The sequence below is a fragment of the Hippopotamus amphibius genome, chromosome 13 (genome assembly GCF_030028045.1).
Source record: "Hippopotamus amphibius kiboko isolate mHipAmp2 chromosome 13, mHipAmp2.hap2, whole genome shotgun sequence".
Classification (NCBI taxonomy): Eukaryota; Metazoa; Chordata; class Mammalia; order Artiodactyla; family Hippopotamidae; genus Hippopotamus; species Hippopotamus amphibius.
In genome coordinates this window covers 13054096-13080761 of record NC_080198.1, presented here as the reverse complement: position 1 = coordinate 13080761, position 26666 = coordinate 13054096, and the positions used below count along the sequence as shown (strand labels likewise).

The 26666-nt window shown below is 37.6% G+C and overlaps 1 protein-coding gene across 5 annotated transcripts in view; it reads left to right on the top strand.

Annotated features, from left to right (window-relative positions):
* CNTN4 (contactin 4) overlaps positions 1-26666 on the top strand; it is a 780243-nt gene that overhangs the window by 228100 nt on the left and 525477 nt on the right. The window contains exon 4 of one of the 5 annotated variants that reach the window (XM_057706189.1): positions 1381-1484. The exons of the other annotated variants lie outside the window; for them this stretch is intronic. The gene's annotated coding sequence lies outside the window, so the exon portion shown is untranslated. The remainder of the gene's footprint in view (positions 1-1380; positions 1485-26666) is intronic. 5 annotated transcript variants of the gene reach the window in all.

Genomic DNA, 26666 nt, shown 5'->3' with positions numbered 1-26666 from the left:
ATGTCCTGTCAAATTCTTGACTGTAGCTGTTTGGTTCATCCCTTATACAGTGGCCCCTTGGTATCTGCGGTTGATTGGTTTCAGAACCCATCACGGACACCCAGATCTACAAATGCTCAAGTTCAGTTGTCAGCCCTCATTAACTGCAGAATGTGCATCCGCGGATTCAACCAACAACAGGTTTGAAACATAGTACATTATCCGTGGTTGGTTGAATCTGAGGATGCAGGACCTGTAAATACAGAGGGTCTACTGTGTGTTGCTACCTTGTTAAAATAGCTAGTATTTCTCTCCTAACTTATCAATACTGTGATAGCATACTAATCGGTCCCCTTGCCTTTAGTCTGGCTTCTTCAATTCCATTTTCAACAGAAACTTTTCTGAAGTGCAGACTTGATTATGAAATCACTGCATTATTCTTGGTCATAAGTTGCCATTACATAACAGGAATGATCCAGGAGACCAGAGGTTCAAAGAAGAGTACTCTTTTTTGGTTTTGGACATTGGTACAAGAGAAATGAAAAAATCCCAACTGCGTAGAATTCTAGGAAACATATAGACAAAAAACACAAACAAAATACCCTTCTTTGCCTCCCTTCCACATCCCACCATGACTGCCCACACTTCAGTGTATTAAGTAGGTCAGCTTTAGTTATTTCAATCTGCAGAATTCAGGGTATCATTAGCAGGGAGGAGGGGAGATGAGGTGGGTATCTCAGTCTATAAATGCCTTGTAGACTGGCCTCCGTGGATGACTGCTTACCCTAATGTACATAGTTTCACTTTACACCATAGTCGTGGTGACACACTTAGCAGCACATGGCACACACATCTCCAGGGAGTTAAGACTCCACCTGCTTTGGACTTCCCTGGTGGCACAGTGGTTAAATATCTGCCTGCCAATGCAGGGAACACAGGTTCGAGCCCTGGTCTGGGAGGATCCCATATGCTGCGGAGCAAGTAAGCCCATGTGCCACAACTACTGAGCCCATGTGCCACAACTACTGAGCCCACATGCCACAAATACTGAAACCCTCAAACCTAGAGCCCGTGCTCCTCAGTAAGAGAAGCCACCTCAATGAGAAGCCTGTGCACTGCAACAAAGAGTAGCCCCCGCTTGCCACAACTGGAGAAAGCCTGTGCACAGCAAGGAAGACCAAATGTAGCCATAAATAAAGACTCCACCTGCCTTGCCTCTTGCCACTACCCTCCCTCTTCACTATTCCACACCTTTTGCCCTAATCACAGTGAACTTATTTTAGTAACCCCAAAGCTATTCTCTCCAATAATGTAGCTGCTCGCCACCTCTTACTACTTCAGTTCATTAGAACCAGATGAAATTAAAATTTCAGTTCCTGAATCACTCTATCCTTATTTCAGATGCTCATTGGTCGCTTATGGCTAGTGGCTACCACACTGGATAGCACAGATTTTAGAACATTTATATCACAGAGAAAGTTCAGTTGGGCTGCGGTGCTACAGAGGTAAGTACCCTTCCTTGCCTTTGGTTTTTCTCATCAGCCAGAAAGTTACTGGGTAACTGAGCTCTCATTTTCCAAGCCCCCCTTATTTATCTAACTCTTCCTTCCTGTTCTGGTTTCCTATGCTGAGGTTCCTTCCTCTGGGGCTTTGTCCTGGGGTATCTTCTCGACCTTCCCAACTTACCAGCCTTGATTGGGTTCCCTTTCTGTGCTCTTCTTCATACCTAGGGCTTCCCTTAGCATAGCATCCACCACATATGTTGTAACTGTGTATGTGTCTGTCTCCATCACCCACCAGCCTATAAACCCATGTTCTCAGTCTCATATTCAGGCATTCAGTTGAGTGCCTAGCCCTTTGCAAGTATTCAGTAAACTTTTGAGGAACAACGGATTAATTTAAATGCCTATTTTATTGCAATAGGCACACTTACTAGAATAAACGTATTTACAATTTCCCATGAATTGAAGCCTTTTTTTTTCCATTTGACTTCTATTATAAAAGTAGAAATTAATTTCCTCGGAGATTGGCCTTAAGAAAATTACTCTTAAGGATCTGTTACTTTATATTAAACCTGTTTAACCCTAAACAGTACAGTAATAATGCTGATGACAGTGGTGGTCATCACAGCAGGAAACCTAAGGCAAAATAACCATCAGCCTCACACCCACTGAAGGAGGAGGAAACTACATTTAACGCAAGTCCACTTTATGCCAGTCCATGTGAGAATCCCACTATCTAGCACAATTAGAATAAATCAACTATTTTCATTTTTCTGTTGCCTTCTAATCCTTGACTGCATGAGTGCATAATTTGACAGTTGCTTCCATAGCTCAGAGAGTTTTTGTTTTTAGCTTTAACATTAATATTTCATCATAGATATCCAACATGGACAGTATAATTATTTTTAATGGCTACATTATATTCTACCCAGTAACAACAATGTAATTTACTTAGAAATTCGCCTATTACTTTTTGGATAGTTAGATTATTTTCATTGTTTTCTATTTTAAATAGCATTGAATATTTTATGCAAGCAGATTTTCTTATTCAGAGAGATATTTTACCTTAGGCTAAATTGCTTAAGTATAAAAATCTGTAAAGTTAATGAGATTTGAAAGATTTTGCCGAATATTTTCCCATGAGTTTGGGGATATCGTCATCATGTTAAATTCTTTTTTTAATGTAATAGGTACAAAATGGACCAAAAAAGATTTCAAAAATAAGTATATGATCGGAAATACTATTTTTTTTTGAAACACTGTGTGTTCTTTTCAGTCACCACTGTTGTGTTGACAGAGAAGTGAGTTCAAAGAAAAAAAAAAAGATGCCAATTATTTTATTCTGTTGTTTAAACGAAATCACTGACCTCTTGTACACCGAAGTTAATATCCCCTTGAATAAATTTGAGTTCTGAGGTATTCCTACTCAAGGGGACAAAGATGTGACATTTGTGCCACATCACTCCATGTGCAGTAGGAGCCAGTGAGCTGAAGAACAGTATGTATTCACAGTTCAGCTTTGATGGAGGCAATTTACTTATGTTTTTTCTCTGGGGACATTTTATATTCTGGTTTATTTCAAAACATGACAAATGATAGTCCACGGATGTGCACTGTCTTCCGTACATGCTCTCTCTGCCAGTTTCCCGTATCAGTTTTTTTTTTTATTGATACCTATTTTTGTTTGCTTAAACTGCCATGATTAAAGCTATTTGTGCTTCAGGATGTACTTCTCTGCCTCATAATAACAGTAATAATATAAAATTAGCAATAACAGTAATAAAGCCCAAATTTTTTGAGTATGTATTATGTGTTGAGTCCCACACTAAGTGCTTTGCAGGTATTAACCCCCTTCTCAAAGCAACACTAAGGATGTAGGTATTCTTTCTCATCTCCGTTTTAAACATTAGAAAAATGAGTCACAGAGAGGTTAAGTAACTTGTCCAGAATTGCACTACTATTTGAATCTAGACAGTCTGGTTATCTGGGTTTCCTGCCCTTAACTTGCATGCTATGCAAAATAAATCAAGTATTTTTCTAATCATTTTTTATTCACATTTTGAAGTATAGAAAAGTACAAAGAAGAAAATCACAACTGTAAATGTCCCCATTATCTAGAATAAATCACTAAACACATTGTTTGTGTTTCTAGTACTTTATCTTACTGTTAAAAATTACTCACTATTATAAAATCAGCATGTACATATTACAGAGAATTTATGTAATGCAGAAAGTTACAAAAATGGAAAAAAAAACCCCATCAAATTCTGTCATTAACAACACAGCAGTAAACCTCACTTAAAATATTTTTCAGTTAAAATAAGGAGTAAGAGTGGAATATAAACTTCTCTACAAATGAGATAATATAATCCTATTTTTAAATACAATTTAATTCAGATATACAATATAAGAAAAGAAAAGTGAAACTAAAGGAATTGTTGAAATTGAAAATGAGGACGTTATTGGCAAATTGAAATTAGAATGCAGTAATCACAGTTCAGGCATACAAAAATGTAGTTGGGCAGCCACTGAGGGTCTGGTCTGGGTCATGTCTCTGCACCACGGAACACTTGAACTTTCTGTGAAATGTACCAGACCCAAGGACACCACCAGACGTATTCAGAACAATATCTGCCAGCTGCAACCTTATGGTTTCAAGGTCTCGCCTTGTAACTATGCAACCATTTCAGACCCCAGACAATCCCGACTTAACAAGCATCTTTACTTCTTGCCAGCTTCAATTATAATTCGTGATAAACAACTCATGTAACTAACTATAACCTTGGGGCTTTTGCCTTTATAAGTCTCCTCCATTTTGTAGTTAGGGTGAAAACAATCCAAGTGCTTCTTTAATTTGTGTCTCCTTGGCTGCAGTCCTAACAAACCCCCACTAAATATCTTTTAATTCCAATGAGGTTTCTTTCTAAGATGTTGGTTTAAAACATAGTTCTTCACTGCAAGAGAGAATATTTTCTAAAAAGTTCCTCTTAAGTTAACAAGGAATCTATGAAAAATACAGAGATTGGAGACCTGTTTATTTTTTAATAAAAAGTTTACATCTTAGATGATAGTAATTGATATCCTGCTATTGACCTAAACAAAAAAAGAAAAGAGCCAGAAAAATGATTTTATTTATTTCAAGGAAGTAGAAGAGTGGAGGAATTTCATTTTGGGACAAGCAAAATGTGGCAAACCATAGGCAAGTCTGGAGAACTGGGAAGTAGGGCTTGCTTTTATATAGCAAAGGAGGAAATGGGGGCGGGCTGTGGTGGTTCTTCATTGGCTGCAGGTGGGGGGCAGCTTCCTGTCACTGGGTCAGGAAATCTTTCTTCTGCTGGGGTCTGCAAGCTGGGGTGCATGAGATGCGTGACAGCCCCTACTTCAAGGCTTCCCAACTTCATTTTTTTAAGCACTTTATTGGAATATAATTGCTTTACACTTTTGCACCAGCTTTTGAGGTACACCAGAGTGAATCAGCTGTATTTATACATTTATCCCCATATCCCCTCCCTCCCACAACTCCCTCCCACCCTCCCTGTCCCGACCCTCTAAGGCATCACCCATCATCGAGTTGATCTCCCTTTGTTATACAGCAACTTCCCACTTGCTATCTGTTTTACTGTTGGTAGTGTATATATGTCTATGCTACCCTCTCACTTCGTCCCAGCTTCCCCTTCACCCCCCCATCCCCCCAACCCATGTCCTCCAGTCCATTCTCTGCATCTGCATCCTTATTCTTACCCTGTCACTGGGTTTATCAGTACTATTTTTTTTTTTTTCAATTCTGTGTATATGAGTTAGCATACAGTATTTGTTTTTCTCTTTCTGGCTTTACTTCACTATGTATGACAGACTCTAGGTCTAGCCACCTCATTACATATAGCTCCATTTCATTCCTTTTTATGGCTGAATAATATCCCATTGTATATATATGCCACATCTTCTTTATCCATTCATCTGTCGATGGGCATTTAGGTTGCTTCCATGTCCTGGCTATTGTAAATAGTGCTGCAGTGAACATTGTGGTACGTTTCTTTTTGGATTCTGGTTTTCTCTGGGTATATGCCCAGGAGTGGGATTACTGGATCATATGGTAGTGCCATTTTTAGTTTTCTAAGGAACCTCCAAACTGTTTTCCATAGTGGCTGTACCAACTTACTTTCCCACCAACAGTGCAGGAGAGTTCTCTTTTCTCCACACCCTCTCCAACATTTATTGTTTCTAGATTTTGTGATGATGGCCATTCTGACCGGTGTGAGGTGATACCTCCTTGTGGCTTTGACTTGCATTTCTCTAATGATTAGTGATGGTAAGCATCTTTTCATGTGTTTGTTGGCCATCTCTATGTCTTCTTTGGAGAAATGTCTCTTTAGGTCTTCCACCCATTTGTGGATTGGGTTATTTGGCTTTTTGGTATGAAGCTGCATGAGTTGTTTGTACATTTTGGAGATTAATCCTTTGTCCGTGGCTTCATTGGCAAGTATTTTCTCTCATTCTGAGGGTTGTCTTCTTGTCTTCTTGTGCAAAAGCTTTTAAGTCTGATTAGGTCCCATTTGTTTATTCTTGATTTTATTCCCATTATTCTAGGAGGTGGGTCAAAAAGGATCTTGCTTTGATGGATGTCATAGAGTGTTCTACCTATGTTTTCCTCTAGGAGTTTTATAGTGTCTGGCCTTACATGTAGGTCTTTAATCCATTTTGAGTTTATTTTTGTATATGGTGATAGGAAGTGTTCTAATTTCATTCTTTTACATGTTGCTGTCCAATTTTCCCAGCACCAGTTATTGAAGAGGCTGTCATTTTTCCATTGTATATTCTTGCCTCCTTTGTCAAAGATAAGGTGCCCATACGTGCGTGGGTTTACCTCTGCGCTCTCTATTCTGTTCCATTGATCTTCCTTTCTCTTTTTGTGCCAGTACCATACTGTCTTGATCATTGTGGCCTTGTAGTATAGTTTGAAGTCAGGAAGCCTAATTCTACCAACTGCATCTTTCCTTCTGAAGATTGCTTTGGCTATTCTGGGTCTTTTGTGTTTCCATATAAATCATAAAATTTCTTGTTCTAGTTCTGTGAAAAATGCTGTTGATAATTTGATAGGGATTGCATTGAATCTGTAAAGTGCTTTGGGTTGTATAGTCATTTTCACAATGTTGATTCTTCCAATCCAGGAACATGGTATGTCTCTCCATCTGTTTCTATCGTCTTTGATTTCTTTCATGAGTGTCTTATAGTTTTCTGCATACAGATCTTTTGCCTCCTTAGGCAGGTTTATTCCTAGGTATTTTATTCTTTTTGTTGCAGTGGTGAATGGGAGAGTTTCCTTAATTTCTGTTTCTGCTTTTTCATTGCTAGAGTATAGGAATGCAAGAGATATCTGTGCATTAATTTTTTATCCTGCTAGTTTACTAATTTCATCGATTAGTGCTAGCAGTTTTCTGGAAGAATCTTTAGGGTTTCCTATGTATAATATCATGTCATCTGCAAAGAGTAACAATTTTACCTCTTCTTTTCCAATTTGGATTCCTTTTATTTCATTTTCTTCTCTGATTCCTATGGCTGAAACTTCCAAAATTATGTTGAATAATAATGGTGAGAGTGGGCACCATTGTCTTGTTCCTCTTCTTACTGGACATTCTTTCAGTTTTTCACCAATTAGAACAATGTTGGCTTTTGGTTTCTCCTATATGGCTTTTATTATGTTGAGGTAATTTCCTTCTATGCCCATTTTTTGGAGAGTTTTTGTCATAAATGGATGTTGAATTTTGTCAAAAGCTTTTTCTGCATCTATTGAGATTATCATATGGTTTTTATCCTTCAATTAGTTGCTAGGATGTATCACGTTGATTGATTTGCATATATTGGAGAATCCTTGCATTCCAGGGATAAACCCCACTTGATCATGGTGTATGATCTTTTTAATGTGCTGTTGGATTCTGTTAGCTAGTATTTTGTTGAGGATTTTTGCATCTATATACATCAATGATATTGGCCTGTAATTTTCTTCTTTTGTGACATCTTTGCCTGGTTTTGGTATCAGGGTGATGGTGGCCTCATAGAAAGAGTTTGGGAGTGTTCCTCCTTCTGCTATATTTTGGAAGAGTGTGAGAAGGATAGGTGCTAACTCTTCTCTAAATGTTTGATAGAATTCGCCTGTGAATCCTTCTGGCCCTGGGCTTTTGTTTGTTGGGAGATTTTTAATCACAGCCTCAATTTCTTTGCTTGTGATTGGTCCATTCATGTTTTCTGTTTCTTCCTGTTTCACTCTTGGAAGATTGTACTTTTCTAAGAATGTATCCATTTCTTCCAGGTTATCCAATTTATTGGCATATAGTTGCTTGTAGTAGTCTCTCATGATCTTTTGTATTCCTGCAGTGTCTGTTGTTAGTTCTCCTCTTTCATTTCTAATTCTGTTGATTTGCGTCTTCCTTTTTTTCCTGATGCGTGTTGCTAATGATTTATCGTTTTTGTTTATCTTCTCAAAGAACCAGCTTTTAGTTTCATTGATCTTTGCTATTGTTTCCTTCATTTCCTTTTCATTTATTTCTGATCTGATCTTTATGATTTTCTTCCTTCTGCTCACCTTGGGGTTTCTTTGTTCTTCTTTCTCTAATTGCTTGAGGTGTAAGGTTATGTTGTTTATTCGATATTTTTCTTGTTTTTTGAGGTAGGACTGTATTGCTATAAACTTCCCTCTTAGAACAACTTTTGCTGTGTCCCATAGGTTTTGGGTTGTTGTGTTTTCATTGTCATTTGTTTCTCGATATTTTTTGATTTCTTCAGTGATTTCTTGGTTGTTTAATAGCATATTGTTTAGCCTCCATGTGTTTGTATTTTTTGCAGTTTTTTTCCTGTAATTGATATCTAGTCTCATGGCATTGTGGTCTGAGAAGATGCTTGATATGATTTCAATCTTCTTGAATTTGCCGAGGTTTGATTTGTGACCCAAGATGTGATCTATCCTGGAAAATGTTCCGTGTGCACTTGAGAAGAAAGTGTATTCTGTCGTTTTTGGATGGAATGTCCTATAAATATCCATTAAATCGAGATGGTCTAATGTGTCATTTAAAGCTTGTGTCTTTATTTATTTTCTGTTTGGATGATCTGTCCATTGATGTAAGTGGGGTGTTCAAGTCTCCCACTATTATTGTGTTACTGTTGATGTCCCCTTTTATAGCTGTTTGCATTTGCCTTATGTATTGAGGTGCTCCTATATTGGGGGCATAGATATTTACCATTGTGATATGTTCTTCTTGAATGGATCCCTTGATCATTATGTAGTGTCCTTCCTTGTCTCTTGTAATAGTCTTTACTTTGAAGTCTAATGTGTCTGATATGATTGTTGCTATTCCAGCTTTCTTTTGACTTCCATTTGCATGGAATATCTTTTTCCATCCCTTTACTTTCAGTCTATATGTGTCCTTTGGTCTGAAGTGGGTTTCTTGTAGGCAGCATATAGAAGGGTCTTGTTTTTGTATCCATTCAGCCAGTCTGTGTCTTTTGGTTGGAGCATTTAATCCATTTACATTTAAGGTGATTATTGGCATGTGTGTTCCTATTACCATTTTCTTAATTGTTTTGGGTTTATTTTTGCAGGTCTTTTCCTTCTCTTGTGTTTCCTACTTAGAAAATTTCCTTAAGCAATTGTTGTAAGGCTGGTTTGGTGGTGCTGAATTCTCTTACCTTTTGCTTGTGTGTAAAGCTTTTGATTTCTCCCTCAAATCTGAATGAGATTCTTTCTGGGTAGAGTTTTCTTGGCTGTAGGTTTTTCTCTTTCAGGACTTTCAGTATATCCTGCTATATTCCCTTCTGACCTGCAGCATTTCTGCAGAAAGTTCAGCTGTTATCCTTATGGGTTTTCCCTTATATGTTATTTGTTGCTTTTCTCTTGCTGCTTTTAATATTTTTTCTTTGTGTTTAATTTTTTTTTAGTTTGATTCACATGTGCCTTGATGTATTTCTCCTTGGGTTTAGTCTGTATGGGACTCTCTGTGCTTCTTGGACTTGGTTCATTATTTCCTTTCCCATGTTGGGGAAGTTTTCCACTATAACCTCTTCAGATATTTTCTCAGACCCTTTTTTTTTTTCTTCTTCCTCTGGGATACCTATGATTCGAATGTTGGTGTGCTTAATGTTGCCACCAAGGTCTCTGAGACTGTCTTCCATTCTTTTTATTCTTTTTTTCTCTTTCCTGCTCTGTGGCAGTTATTTCCCCCATTCTATCTTCCAACTCACCTATTCATTCTTCTGCCTCAGTTATTCTGCTCTTTATACCACCTGGAGTATTTTTTTTAAGCTCTTTACTGGCATATAATTGCTTTACACTCATGTACGAGCTTATGAGGTACACCAAAATGAATCAGCTGTATTTATACACATACTGCCATATGCCCTCCCTTCCGCGACTCCCCCCCACCCTCCCCGTCCCGGCCCTGCAAGGCATCACCCATCATCGAGTTGATCTCCCTTTGTTATGCAGCAACTTCCCACTCGCTATCTAATTTACAGTTGGTAGTGTATATATATGTCTATGCTACTCTCTCACTTTGTCCCAGCTTCTGCTTTGCCCCCCGCCCCCCATCCTTGTGTCCTCCAGTCCATTCTCTGCATCTGCATCCTTATTCTTGTCCTGTCACTGGGTTCATCAGTACCATTTTTCTTTTTTTTTAGATTCCTTATATATGAGTACAGTATATACGGAATCTAAAAAAATATGTTTGCAATACATTATTTGTTTTTCTCTTTCTGGCCTACTTCACTCCATCTAGAGTATTTTTATTTTCAGTTAGTTTGTTGTCCATTACTGTTTGTTTGCTCTTTAGCTCTTCTGAGTCCTTATTAACTATTTCTTCTCTTTTCTCTATTTTGTTGTTGATATTTTGGACCATCTTTACTATCATTACTCTGAATTCTTTTCCAGGCATTTTTCCTATTTCCTCTTCATTTATTTGGTCTTGTGGGTTTTTTCCTACTCCTTTGCCTGTGTGGTGTTTCTCTGTTTTCTCATTTTCTCTAATTTATAGGATTTGCTGTCTCCTTTCCCTGTGCTGCCTAGTAGTAGTTTCTCTTGTTTATGCCCCCTGACCCCTGTGGTGGGGTTTGTCCAGTGTCTTGAGGAGGCTTTCTGGTGGGGGGGTCTGGTGTCTGCTTTCTGGTGTATGGCTCTATGTCTTTTCACTCTGATCAGCAGTGCTGTATCAGGTGGTGTGTTTTAGGGTAGCTCTGAGGTTAGTATGGCTTTAGGTAGTCTGTGTGCTGATGGGTGGGTTTGTGTTCCTGTCTTGTTTGTAGTTTGGTGTGAGGTGTCCAGCACTGGCAGTTGCAAACAATCAGACAGACCCGAGTATTAGACTCTGATACAGGGCTCCGTGAAATTTCTCTGCAATCTTCCCTGTGTCTGAGGACTCCCTAGTAGTCTAGCCTCCTGGATTCAGTGCTTCCCCCCCAGAGCCTCCTACTTGACTTCTGATGGAGTAGTCCAGACTTCAGAGGTTGCTTATCCCAGCAATAAAGGGGTTTAAAGAAGACTGTCCAAGCCCCAGACTAATGGCAGAGTGTTGAGTCAAACAAATACCAGTTATGTCGGGATCTTTGCAGTCCTTTTTGGCGTCCGAGGTCATCTGCTGGTGCTCACCTGGTTCTCTGTGGGAATTATTGCGTCTTTTGATGTATTCCTGATGCATCTGTGGAGAGGTATGCATTTCACATCATTCTCCTTCACTGCCATCTTTCTTCTCCCTCAAGTATTTAAAAAAAAATAATTTCAAGTAGTTATTCATGAAATTCTGAAATAGTGACTATAAAGTGTATTAAATGTGTTCTTGAAAACTAATTTGAGATTTTGCCATTTGCATCAACATGGATAGACTTGGGGGGCGTTATGCTAAGTGTAATAAGTCAGACAGAGAAAGAAAAATACTGCATGATATTCCTCACATGTGGCATCTGGAAAATAAAACAAGCTATTGAATATAACAAAAAAGAAACAGACTCACATTTATAAAGAACAAACTAGTGCTTACCAGCGGGGAGAGGGAAGAGGAGAGGATCAAGATAGGATTAGGGGATTAAGAGGTACAAACTATAATGTGTAAAATAAATAAGCTATAAGGTTATCGTGTACAACATAGAGAATATAGCCAATATTTTATAACAACTGTAAATAGAGTATAACCTTTAAAAACTGTAAATAACCATGTTGCACACCTGAAACATATAATATTGCACATCAAGTATACCTCAATTAAAAAATAGTGTGTAATTGAATTTTGAGAGTACTTTCTAAATCCTTTCAAAATCTCTATTTGGAAAGCATAGGTATTAAATGGCCTGAGAATCAGTTTGGATTTACTCCAAAAAAGTCACATAAAATTAATCTCCCTTATATTCGTGACTGCTACACTAAAGGAAAGCTTTTGGACAGGACAGCTGTCATTCAGCAAGATAGGAGGCAGCAACTTGAATGGCATCCTTGTGGAAAACGTGGATAATAATGAATAGTTCAGCTGATATTGTGGACATGTGCTTTCTCAAATGCTTGATAATTCTCATGAAACTGGAGGCAGGGTAGGTTAAGCTTTTGCAGTGGAGTCAGCCTGTCTGGATTCAGATTTTGGCTTTTCCACAGCTCACTTTATCTTTGAGTAACTTTCTTAGTTTCTCCAAGCCTCAGATTCTTCATCTTCAACATACGGATACCAGTGTGTGGCATCAACCTCCTGCAATTGCTGAAAGTGTTAAAATGGGGTAATGTGTGTACAATGCTTGTATAGTATATTCCTAAAATGGTATACTATTCAGCAATAAAAGTTGCAGATTTCTAATACATCCTGCAACATGGATGAACCTCAAAAATATTATGCTAAGTGAAAGGACTCAAATGTGTTCTATGATTTAATTTAAATGGCATGTGCAAAAAAGGTCAATGTAGGGAGACAGAAAGTATACTGTTGGTTGCCTGGGACTGGAGATGGACATGGGGATTGACTGCATATGGGCAAAAGGATCTCTTTGGGGTAATAGAAATGCTCTAAAATTAACTTGGTCATTGTGCAATTCTGTAAATGTACTGAAAATCATTGAATTGTACACTTAAAACAGGTAAATTTTATGATATTTACACCTCAATAAACTGTTTTAAAGAAACCTTAAAAATAATATTTAGCATAGTCAGGGATTGTTAATGTCTTTTCATTGTTAGATTATTTGTAATGATATGCCGTAGGACCCCGTACTTGGCTAGGCTTCATCAGTATTTTATCAACAGTTTTGAATGAAGACATGCTTTCAAATTTGTGAATGACACAGCTAGGAGGGATAACTAATAGAATGGAAGCCAGAACCAAGATTTGGGAATTGTTTTGACAGCCTGAAAAGTTGGGCTAGTACCAATAAGATGAAATTTAATAAAAATAAATGTAAAGTCTGGCACAAGTTGGCTTCGCCAGGCAGGCAAAGAGGTATAACGCAGCTGGCTTCTAAAGTAGTTATTACCCTTGTAAAAATGTGTTTGCCTGTTAGAAAGAGAGTCCCAGAAAATCTAGGAGGGGATTCAGGCCAAAAGGGAGGCTTCAGATATAAACGGTTCATTAGGTTTTTGGTAGATGCTGGAGGGATGCCCATCTGCAGGGTCCGTGCTTTATGTTCACATGATGATAATGTTTATGGTAATGATTTTATTTATGATATTATATAAAATGATAAAATCCAGTGTTACGATGTCAGAAGCTCTGTATAAAGTAGTCTGGATACATTATCCCATTTAATACTTATAACAGCCCAACAAACAGAGAATATTTTTATCCCGTTTTGCAGTGCAGACCTGAGTCTTAGTGAGCCTTAGTTAAATAGTGAGTGGCAGATACAGTTATGAAGCAGCCCTCATTCAGGGCCCATATTTTCAACATTAAACTCTATGATCTGCCATTAAAATTTCTTATAAACAGAATATAGTTCTTAAACTCTATAAAGTAAAAATGCAGAAGCAAAGAGATACATAGCTTATGCCTTTTGGGAAGGAATAACCGATGATTTGACCAATAGTAGGATCAGTTTATTTTAGCTCTAATCCTTTGGGAAGGACTAATTTCCATCAGTGTGTTCTAAACAGTGCTCCATCTAATGAGCTGTGTGAAAACGCTGAGGTGTCACGGGCTATGGCCGTTCGAGCAAGAAGACAGTAAACTCAGTAGGAACAGCTGCTTAATAAAAGGCTATTAGTAGGCCAGGAGATGTTGCTGAAACATATAATCTATTTCTAAATTACTTGGAAATCATCGCTTGGGTATTGATAGAGAAGAGGATGTTTTATAGAAGATACTCTAACTTGGAAGTATGCTTTCAGATATTGCCTCCTATGTTATATTCAATAATCTGAAGAGGGGGAAAAGGAAGTCACTGTGTGTTTATGAAAGATATAAAAGATGATGCATTGACTTGAGACCCTTTTATTTTAAAGAAGGCAATTGCATTAGTCCAAAGTCAGAAAGGTAGCATACTTGGTGTTTTCTTATTTCAGAGGGTGATACACACAGGAGATCTCAGTCTGAGGTACCATGTAGATCTGGGATCAGGGGGTTAGAAGTCCACCTTTCAGCTCTTTCACAAAGTGTATGCATGCCATAAAAGTGACTCTCAAATTAGTTTTTTAAAAATAATGAATGAAAAATTGAAGTTCACTGATACATAGATGTCTTTTCTTATTTAGCATTCAGTTCTATTTAATCATCCATTTTTACTACATAAAATCATCATCACAGCTTTATCAAGTGGCTTTGATTTTTTTTTTATCCATACCACTAATGGAAGCTAACATTAACTGTGTGTTCACTCCTCCAGGTTTCCTCTGCTTCCCAGCAGGAATTAGGTCCTTTTGCTCATTTTTTCCCCATCTTCCTATTGCGTTGGCACCCGTCTATAACTAGAGAGTCCCAACCATTTCAGCGTATTTGTCTTGTCTCTCCCTTGAAATACCCCAAAAGAACATACATTTCCTTTTTCTTCTTGAGAAGATTAAAACTAATAGTGAAATAATTTTGCCTACTGTTGCCGTTTCCTTTGCTGTTTATCTTTTTGACCTGGGAAACAAGTTAATTTTAAGCCGTCCCCATTTAATTCAACAAATTAGCACATTTAAAATTTCATGTTTGCTGGTTTCTGTTAACAGAGGCTAAGTCTAGGTAAAACCCACTGTGTGCTCGCACACCAGATTTTAGTTTGCATCACGTTTTTGTAGAAATCCATTAGTGCAACAATGATGCTTTCAGCTTTTTTTTGAGTAACAAGCAACTAGTAACTTATCCTGAAAGATCTGTCTTATAATGGTTTTGGATAATTTGGGTTTGGGTCAAAGTTTTCTCATTGTCTGATGGACGTGAACAGAATGGGGAAATGGAACTTGCTAAAAATCTTCCGTTAGTAGCATAACATGTGATGATGGTAGCTGTCCACGTTCAGGTTATTGCCTTCCAATTCTTAACCTGTAGAAGAAGAACATATTTGAAGTGACTGCTATCGACACTCATCTGAGTGTATTACAAAATCCTTTTCCCTTTGACATTTGAATTTCATCTCTTACCTGCTCACCTGATGTGATAATAAATACAATTCAGTCACTCGACAGAGTTATTTTGGGTACAAATAACTTGTGGTTTATAAATTAGAGAGGAACTGTAAATGTCTTTTTAAATGAGTATAATGCTTGGGATCCCCTGGAAGGCAGTGACTCCTGTAACTGGGTATCCCTTGTGGGGACCTGGGGAGCTGTTCCTATAGACTTGTTGAAAGAGATGCTCCCTCCTGTGGTTCATGAGGCTTCTAGACCAGCATGACCCCAGCCCTTGCCCAGTGTCACTCTTGTCTCTTTATACCTAAAGCTGCCACTGGGGGACAGATGGCTCCCAGAGGGCCCTGTGTGGACTGTTGCAGGGACATTCACAGAGGGAACCCTGTTGGTAGGCTGTGCTATAAGATGTCAGATGTGGCCTGTGATAGTCAAAGGAGTCTAAATGTTTAGTTGAATCTAGGAGGAACCTCTGGCAGGTATTAAACATCTGATTAGAACATTATGATCAACTTAGAGAAACGTTTGGATTTTTGAGGGATTCGACACGATGGTAAAAAGCAGTTGTGCACCTCACTAATCAGAATCACTAATACATTGAACATAGAATCTAACTTAATTCTTGTGGACAAAAAATAGAACATATATTTAGGTCTCCAGTTTTATTCCCCAAATCAATGTTGGATATATTTTTCAAAAAATTCTTAAGCGCTAGAAACTCAACTTAAAAAATGAAAATTTATGGCTGGCTGTATTGTTGTTGTTTCCATAAATTTTTCTATTTTCCAAATAACATTTTCATTTGGGTGCATCTGTAAAGGAATACGTTAACTTTGATTTCTGATCATTGGTGAACCTTTGACAATTTAACCATATTACCACAATGGGTAAAAATTATCCATTTGCAGGGTGGCTGAACTTAGGGCCCTTGTTTTTTCCAAACCATTTTTTTATGAAATCCTAAGATTACATAAAATAACATTTTTAGGCTGTTCTGTTTGTTTTTTAATCAAATTATGATCTCATTTCTTCATATAAATCGAATAAAAATTTGTAGCCTTGTTGAAATGATGACTACCAAATGTCTGGTATCTTCTTCCCACTTTCTTCTTTTTGGACTTCCACCTGGTGTTCTTTTGTTGGTGAAATTTCTATTTCTAAAAATAGTTTTAGCTTATATAAGCATATCATTTCTGAAACTGACTTTTTTCTCAGCTTATTTGGAAGTATGCTTCTCTTTACCTCAATGCACTGACTTTTACAAGTATTGCCACTACTTGGTGAGAGGTCAGGGTGGGGTATTGTTTAAACTTAACCTAAAAAAGTAACAACAAGGAAAGTTACCTCTTTGTAAAGCAACTAACCTCCTTCTTCTCTCCCTTCCCATCATCCAGCCAACCTACCAACAAACCATCCCTGCATCCATCCCTGCATCCATCCATGCATGCATCCATCTACTCTACAGCTATTTGTTATCAGGGGATTTAGAGATGAAAATACATAATCCTGGTCTTCTTTTTTTTTTTTTTTCAATTAATTTATTTGGCTGCGTTGGGTTTTCATTTTCTGCACGTGGGCTTTCTCTAGTTGTGGTGAGTTGGGGGCTACTCTTCGTTGCAGTGTGCAGGCTTCTCATTGTGGTGGCCTCTCATTGCAGAGCATGGGCTTTAGGCACATGGGCTTCAGTAGTTGCGGCAGGTGGGCTCAGTAGTTGTGGCACACGGGCTTAGTTGCTCTGCAGCATGTGGAATCTTTGCGGACCAAGGATTGAACGCATGTCTCCTGCATTGGCAGGTGGATTCTTAACCACTGTGCCACCAGAGAAGTTCCCATAATCCTTATCTTTAAGGAGCTCACAGTCAAAATTATTGCCTAGGATAATATCAACATTTTCAGGTACTCTTTACCATAGATGACTTCCTTCAAACTAAAATAAAATGTGTATCTGTGTATAATTATAATGTAAATGCATATAAGCACTTAAAAACTTTGTTAGTGTTTGATGAAAGTTTTCTCTCTTTTTTCATACAATAGATTCTCTGACTTCAAGAAAGTTTAAAAGCCTTTGGCTAGATGTTACATTGATATTGATCTCTTTCCTCTTTTGTCATTGTAATTTTAGGAATATATGAGAGTTTGTCTTTTATACTTTGTTTTCAGTTTCTAATATACTATGGGATTTGCCACATACAGAGAGCTGGAAAGAAACAATATCAGCATTTGGCAGTAAATTAATTTTTGCAAAAGCAAATGTACCAGTAGATTATATTTGTTCATGAAAATAAATTTCTAAAGTTAAATTATGACTCAGTACATTTTAAGACTGCACATTGAGAGTAGGTTTAGCAAAACTGTGGGTCAGCACAGATTAAAAAGACACTTCTAGTTTTTCTTTTTCCCTCCTTGTATGTACCTTACCAATTAACACCCTAAAGCAATTAAAGTATCTATAATTATCCCTATTACAGATCTATTTTCTTGGGCATTAGCCAAACTGCGCATTTTATAATCACTTACCCTTCAAGCACAACTATCGGTAATTATCTAAGATGTTCAGATGCAAAGGCTTAGCAATTAACAATCTAAGTTCGTGTTTGCTAGCAGAATGTGCAAAACAAGTCTGAACTTTGAGAGCTTGTATAGTAGATTCAACGGCAATGTATACACTTCTCCTTGCATTAGTGCATTACCATTCCCTTCAGTTGAAATGGTTGCTTGCAAGTGAGAAAAGCAACTAAGATAATGTTATTTAAATTGAATGTAGGTTCCAGTTTTAATAATAGATAGTCTGGAATCATAGATAAAAAGGAATGATAAATAATAGAATAGAATCCAAATCATTCATCTTTGCATAGCTCTACAGAGACATGCTGATTTCCATCAAATATTTTCCTGGCATCCAGCCTTGCTTTGTTTTTGCAATTTTTTTTTTCCAGTGAGTTTTTATGTTGAAATATTTTCCACATTAGCATGTATTGACTCATTTTCTTTTTGGTGAAATACTGAAATAGCTCAGTTTAACGGATCATCTGGGAGCTTTTGCCAGTCTTGAGAGGATAAGAAACTTGTTGAAAATTATTTTTGCCCTCTCAACAAAAGACATTAGATGTTTAAGCATTCTAGAATTATCATATTAAATCTAATAGAAGGTACCATAGTGATTAAGGCTGTTCTCAAGCCCCATCAACATCTGAGTAACAAAACAGTGAAGTTGCATCATTCATCCGATTTCCCTCACTTGAATGAAATTGAGGGGCAAGGGACCTCTGAAGCAAGGAGGCGCCCACTCCCACACCCACTCTTTATTTTCCCATCCCCTTAAGCTAAACCTTGTCTTCCCTGCTGGATAAAATTTCCCATTTCCTATAGCTGAAATGAAGACAAACACAGTTCAGTTTCCAAAGTACCATGTTGTGTGGAATTGAAAGAGTTTGACAAGTAACTTCATATGTTCAGTGTAGGAAGCATTATGTACTAATTTTAGAACCTCCGCACTCTAAAATGATGCTGGCTATATCATTTACTCTTAAGAATGCCTCTTCTCCATGTTGCTAAGTTTTAAAGCTATTTATATAAGGTATAATGTTTTTGCCTAGAATGAACCACATATTCAGCTGTTTAGAAAATGATAGAATTTAATCTTTTTTTTCCCCTCCCTCTCCCTTTCCTCTCTTCCAGCCTTCCACATTTGTTTTCCTCATTTTCTCTAAGAAGTATTAGGAAATACTCTCCAAGGACCAAGGAATACTCTAAACAGTATTAGTTCTACACATCTTGCTTATTTGACCTTTGTTGTAGATAGAACATGCATGTGTATCTGTGTTAAGTACACAGTCTGTCCTGCCATGTTACGTGCGTCTCTAAATAAGAATAGAAAAATAGTAAGTAGGGGAACGCGGAAGTCGTAACTGATCACATGATATTTTCCAGGCAAAGGCTGCCAAAGTAGCAGGGTTAGGAATACTGTCTTCACCAGGAAAGAAAAACCCTCAGCGAACAGCTGCTTAGACATGAGCATTCTCCACTCTATAGAAAAGAAAAGAGGAAAAAAGGGGGGAAAGCCATGAGGATCTGCATCAGGGACTTTTTCCATCTGAGGAGGACTTTGTGCTTGTGGCAGGCTGCACGTCCTCCAGGGCCCACCTTAGTGTCAGTGCTACTCACCCTAGGCCTATCGCTATTCTGCTTTTTCTCAGTGCAGGAAACCCTGATGCCCCCACTCATGGTTTTGTGTATCTTCAGTCACCACCCAGGCAGTGTCTGACCCTGCTCAGCGGCCTGCCTGGGTTACCTAAGGTGGTTTCTGAGGGAGGTGCCATTCCTTGTCTTTGTTCAGATGCTGCTTATGCAGTTGCACACGTTTTCAGGGGTCCACCTCAGATGTGTCTTTCCCATAAGCCACATTTTTAGTGCAGAATTTTACAAAGAGTGACGTCTTTCAAAAATACATATATTCTGGGATGGTGGAAACGCTTGCTTTATCCCCCTTCACCCAGATACAGAACTTGTTCACAGTTTTGTATTTGTGTACCAGCAAAATTATTTGTAGAAATGAATAGAAAATAGCTTAAACCCTGGAATATGTTTCGGTTACAGGTCACTGTATCTACTTTATATGTTTTAGTAAATGAAAATGGTATTTAGGAGGGAAAAAATCTCATATTAAAACATGGACATGAGTTAAGGATAAAGTCAACTTTCACATCACTGGTCTAGATACCAAGACATTACCTTCTTTAGTATATACAAACTTCCTATTTAAAACATTAAGGACAAAAATTCATTGCTTCTGGGAGGGTAGGGTCTTACACATGAAGCAAGAAAATAACTTCTTCAGAGCCTCAGTCAATTGGTCAGTCAACTGATTCTGGATAATCAATAAAAGAAGCCATGTAAGGGTAGAGATTGTGTTTAATACATCTCTTTTACGCTCTGTGTGACCCAGTAAATGGTAGATATTCAGAAAAGGGCCACAGAAAACAACTTACTGTGGTATCAACAAATCCACACTACATGTATCCATTACCAGTACCAGTATAAAAATAAAGTTAGTTCTAAAAATTGAAGAAATAAAGTATAAAAGAGTAACAGATTCAAAACTCCTTCTAGCACATCCTCCTTAACACGGTGCTTTACTTCTCAATGTGTCAATAAATGAAAAAAAAATCTATGTGTATACTCACGTGTGGTAAAATGTTAACTTTTGTTGTATCTAGATGGTGAATATATTAGTAATTACTGCCCTTTTTTAAAAATTCTGTGAATGTGTAAGCACTTTCACAATAAAATATTGGGAGAAAGCAATATTTTTTGGTAAGACTGGAAATTCACTCTGTCTTAAAGAAAGAGGAGGTGAACCTTCCATCACCGAGCAGACGGCCTGTCATGGTCTTATTGCACTGTGGTGCTTTACACTGGGATTCTCTCTGTGATTATCTGCAAACCATTCATAAGTTTTTATTTGTATTTTATTTTATTTATGTATGTTATTTGTCTCACAAGTCTATACTGTAAACTTCTCAGACAAGGAGTGTTTTAAGTTTTCAATACCGTGTTACCTACCTGTGAATCAGAAAATATGGCAGTTTAGGCTCTATCATGTTGTTTTGGTTTTTATTGATTTTATTCAAAAAAATCTTTAGGCACTCCTATAATTTTACTTAACAACAACTTGACTGAAAGCTCCCTGAAGGCAGGGAATGTTGTTTTCTGGGTTTCCCACACAGTGCCTTGTATATAATAGATGCTTCATAAATACTGTTTGACTTTGATGCAAGAGATGGCTCTTAAGCTTTACAGACATTTTACACACTTTTAAAACTATAGTACCTCTTTTATAGCATTTGTGAGGCATCCCAAGTTTCAGAGATTTTAGGTTGGGATAGTGGGTCTGGTGGCTAGGCTTGGTCATGGAGGTTTATCTCATGTGTTCAGAAGCATTCTGAAGGCACTGGAGGCGAGATGCCATGCCCAGTTGAGAACAGGGAATCTCGTTCGGTGCTCCAAGGTGGCAGAAAGTGAGAGCAGTTTCTGCTTCCAGGCATATTTTGAAGATCTCAGAGGTGGAATTAGCCATTCTTTTCCTTTCTGCTTTCCCATATTTTATAGCTACATAGGTGACCATATTGTCCTTATTAGATATTTTTCCTCTTTGGTAAAATAATTGAAAGGAAGCATCTTAGTCATTTAGCTTACTATAACATTTCCTACTTAGTTTTCTATTTAATTCCCTTTTATGACACTCTGGGTCCTTCCATTTAAGAAACTGCAGTAAACGAAGGAGAGGAACGAGGCAGATAAACGTGGATTAGCTGTCTTCCTTGATGATGCTTAGAAAGAACCTCATGCCAGTACCCTAATTAACAAATGTGAAGTGTGGCAGCACTTTATAGTTCACACAGTATATGTCTGTACTCTTTTCAATCTATCAGGTTTTGTAGGAAGATTGTACGTAGTCTTGATGGTTATATTGTTACACAAATTTAATTCTGTGAACATAAAAAAATTGATTACCCTAGAGGCATTAAGAACTGTTTTTACTGATTGAAAATTTTACTTGCATAAATGGCGGTTCTTATAAACAGCTGTACATTTTACTGTGAGTATCCTACAGTTCTAAATTGTAGGCATAAATGTTTCATTTTAATTGTGAATTTCCATCCCCCACCCCAAATATCAAGATCATAGAGTGTTTTACTTTCTCTTGGTACCAAGGTGATAAAGTTGCCATCCACACTCAACTTCAAAGAAAACGTCTTTCTTGTTCTGTTGTTTTTCCCCCTTCTTAAAAAAAAAAAAAAAAAAGAATATCTGCTCTAAAATAATTGATTCAGTGCAGCTACAGTAATATCCTTATTCCGCTATTCTAATAGAATCAAAGCTAGATAATTCACAGATGTGCAAAGAGCTTACATATCAGAAAATGCCATTCCTTAGAAGGTAAGGTGATAAGGTAACATTTTAGGTCTCCTAAAACCTCAAAGCTGAAAGATACCTGAGAGACGTTCTAGTCTCTAGTGTCCCTCATTTGACAAATCAGGAGACCCAGACCACACAGGGGTCTGGTTAATGTCTTCTCATCACCAGGAAATCCCATCTTCAGAATTCACATTCAGTGATTTCTGCCACTGCAGTTTTATTGCTGGCATGAGTGTTTAGTGTTGGGTAGTGACTACAGAAGGGAGCGCTGGTTGCCAACCAATATCCATTCATCCTTTGTTCTTCAATAACAGAACACCAGTATTATTTAGACCATCAATGTGCCCAGATAAAGTATTGTAATTTTTATTACATGTAACTAAGTGGTGTCCAATTATATACAAGCAGAAATATTTGGGAGGAGTTCTGTGAGGTCTCTTCAAGAGAGATATTGTAGCTGGGAATTGAGATTTCTTGTCCTATACTCCACTTCCTTCATTGTGATGCCTGGAAAGCAGACTTAATGGCTGGCGCTCTAGTAGCTACCTTGGACCACGTGGTGATCTTGATGAACGTAATAAGCTAGAATAGTGGAGGAAAAGTATAGAAGAAGCCTGTGACCTTAAATGATGATTATGGAACTGCTGTGCCAACCCTGGATTGCTTATTAAGAGTGCTTTCCCTTTGGTTGAGAAATTAGCTTTCACCTGAGCTATTCTTATTTTGATTTTCCTCCCAAGTGTGGTTAAACTGATTTGGCTAGAGTGAAGTTTCAAATGAATGGTGCTTAGAGAACTGGAATTCCATAGATTAGGGAGGCATTATAGTAAACAGTGGCATAATCTCAGTAACTCCCAAAGAAATTCACAATATTGGAGGAGTTGCTTAATTTCGCTATATTTCACTTTTCTTATTTTAAAAATGGAATTAATGATGATAGCCCTATTACTTCTTCATAGTGTGATAATGTAAAAGATCTTGAAAAAGTGTAAAATACTACTTATATGCAATATGCTTTCCATTAATAATATTCTCTTGGTCTAAGGCAGAGTTTCTTAACTGAAAATCTGTGAGCTCATTGATGTTTTATGAAAAATTGTAATTATGGATACAATTTTTTCCTAGGGCAAAGCTCCTTTAAATCCTCAGCAGAATCTAAACATCAGAGATTGTCCAAAATGGGAAGATGATGTTTATCTAGAGAAAGGCCTTTTCTGTTGTAGGGCAGTTGAAAAAGAAGATTTTAAATCCTACCATCAACATCATAATCACCATTTAGTAACCATCTCTGAATGGCTAAAATTGACAATCCTTCAAGTTCTCATTTCTAACACCACTTCCTCCCCAAAACATTTCTTAAGTGTAAAACAGGAAATAATTTTTCCCTTTTCTAGATTCCCATAGAACGTTAATAAACCCTCTCTTAAAATGCATATCTATGGGTTTTATTCTTCTCTATTGGACTTCAGATTCCTGAAAAGCAAGTATTAAATCTAGACCTGTATTAAATCCCCAGCCACTTAATCATATGACTTATCATGTGCTTGTTGGATAAATAAATTCCTCAAAACATTTGCTTATTTTAGTGGTGTATGCAGTACATTTTTGTAAAGCCCTGGTGTAAAATATAGGACACTTCAGCCTCAAAAGTGATTTAATAGCAGGGGCTTCACACTGGATCCAGCGTTCCGCCACTGGAACATGGCACAGAGAGAGGGCAGATGGCGGTCCGCAGTGCATGGCTGAAATGCACATCTTGTCACTTGCCTGAGGTCCCTAACCATCCACACGGCAGTAGGAGTTACATTTGTGCTTGGGCTTGCTCAGAACAGTCAGGTTTAAAAGAATACCAACAACTTTATACCTAGGAGATATCATTTGTTACCAATAGTATACTTTCTGTGTAGCAGTTATAAAACAAAGTTAAACGTTTCTTTTCGATACAACCTCAGTTTTCTCGTGTCATCTGAAAATATATTGGCACTGCAAAATTCTACCAGTAATAAAGCCATTTATTCTTGATAACATCTGAAATTTTGGTTTAATTATATTTGATTGCTTTTAATCAGCTCATTTAGTTTTTCCTGGAATATTAGACATTCTTAGACATTCTAGGAAAATCCCTGTATGGGGACTTTAGGAGGCTTAAGAATAATTCTCCTCTTTACTTACAAAGTTCAGAATCAATTGAGAAACGTATTTAGCAGTCAGGCTGATAGAAATAAAAATAAACTTTTATTACTGATAAAGTTAAATACATGGCATAGATTTGTTGACAAGTAGAGTACTAATAATTCACCCCTAAATTTAACAGATTTATTCACCCAGTTATATGCACACCTGGACAGCTTTAGTGTCCTGGGCCCCTTCCCAAAGAGACAGGCTCTGTGCTGCATAGTCAGAGGACAGAAAAGAAAACACCTTTTCTGAAAGTAGGGGTTGCCGAAGTAAGAACAGAGGAGGAAACTGATAAACTTATGTTCTGTTCCTTCTAATCACATGGGGAAACCCCAGGAGTGTTGCTCTACCATTGTCCCTCCAAATGGGAACTTGTTCCTGGGTACTAAGTGTTCCCTCTTCTTACATATGTATTTCATCGTGTTCTTCTAATACTGTTTTGTGCCATCATTTTCTTCTCACAAATTGTCGAAAAACTTTGGTGAACACTCGTCCCCGATTAAATCACATGTAAAGTCCTTAGCTTGACATACATGATCCCTGTGAACTGGCCTCAGGTCGTCTGAAATCTATACCCTGTAGTTTGCATTCCCCTAACGTTTCACCTTCCAAATGACTTTAGCTTGTCTTTGGAAAATCCAGAATCTGCTACATTTCACATCAGCTGTCAATGATTCTGCTATTGACATGTGCAATGAACATTTTAATGCCCTTTGTCCATGAGTGTACACACGCAGAAACCTAAACCATTTTAGTAAGAAGGGATTTGGGAGGTGGAGTGAGGTTATTCTCCAGGTGAAGTTAGGCCAGCATTGTGGAATATAAAAATATCACATATTTTCTATTAATGTTGCTTTTTAGTGATTACTTCTTTAATATTTTTCTGATATTTCTTACTCTGATGAATACTGAAGAGCCAAAATTTGTGACTATCTTAGGACTCTTTTTTTCCCCCTATCTTTGCAGAGTTCTTAAAAGAATCTCTCATTATTTAATTTACTTATCGATTGCTTATCTACTGTCTGTCTCCCTCCCCAGGGATAATATCTCTGTAATGGTTGCCGTCCATTTGTGTGCCTCAAACTAGAACCCTGATTTGCACCCAGTAGATAATAAGTGTGAGTTGTATGAATCATTTCACTTACTTACTTGTTTACCTACGTGTTCTCTCTCCCTCTCTATCCCAATAGCCACTTGGTCTTTGAATTAGAAACAGACAAAAGAATTTTAAATACCCCATTGGAAGAGAGTAAGTCAATAGTAGGAAAAATTATTTAGATCGTGAGGTACTAATATGTGGCCAGTTCACTGAATATTTCCATCTTATTTCTATTTTTTATTTTTATATATGTTATCACAAATACATGTGACTACTTATGTGTGAAATGTGATAGGTGCTTAGTAAATGCGGATTGCAGTTTTGGCAATAAAGTTTCAGTTTTATGCCTCTTCTGTCCCTGTCAGATATTACAGCTCATTCTCTAGCCCCCAGAGATGCTTTCTTGCAGTTTCAGGAATTCACACAATGTCTTATATGAATGACATCTGGAGATGTGTAGCCAGACATCCCAGCCAGCTCCTAGGGCTCGCAGGCCCTGAGTCATCCGCTTAACCTTGCTACTCTGTCTTGGCATTTTTTTTCTCTTAAGCTCAGCCATACACATGTACGTACATGTAATTTTGGTGTATTTCTTTTATTCTTTTAACCAGCATTTTTATGACTCTTGAAGGAGGTGTTTTAACCCATCATGTTTCTGAAAATTCTCCTTCATTTTACAGATGAAAAAAGAACCTCCCAGAAAAGTGAACTGACTTACCCGAGAATACTTGACTAGTAAATGACCAAGTCAAGATAGAACGTTAGTGTCCCAAATCTGATGTGAAAGCGCTTTCATAAATTTTAATGACTATGCTTTTATTATTATCACTCCTGCCATTTTAACACTCATGACTGAATTGTCAAATTACACAAGAACCTGATGAAAACCATATTGTTGTGTGGCCTTGTAGCTGCCACATGTGTTCAAAAATCATTTAGTAGTTCTTTAAACATTTATTGAGCTACACCTCTGAGCTAGATGCTAGGTTAACAGAATTAAAGAAAATATCATAACCCTTTTGAGGAGGTCATATTCTAGTAGACAAAGTAGTTGCATAACCATGACAAAGCAGCATGCCTGAGGACCATGTGAGCGCAGAGACGGCAGTGATGCTGTCCTTGGGGGGAGGAGGGATTGGTGGGGGAGGAGGATGAAAGTCTTCAGAAATGTTTCTTCTTGAAATAGTTCTTTTTAGATTAATGACGGTATTGGCTAGAGGGATAAATACATGGATAGTTACGCGATGAAGATTGTTACTAGCTTTATCACCCTTGTATAGAAAGTCAGTCAGGCACAGAGAAATTAAGTCACTTGTTCAAGCTCACACAGTAAGTGGAGAACCTAGGATACCAGGCTGTCTGACTCCAGAATCTTCGCCCTTGCGCTTTGAGAGTTAGAACTACCTCTAAAAGACTGGAACGATTTCCTGAT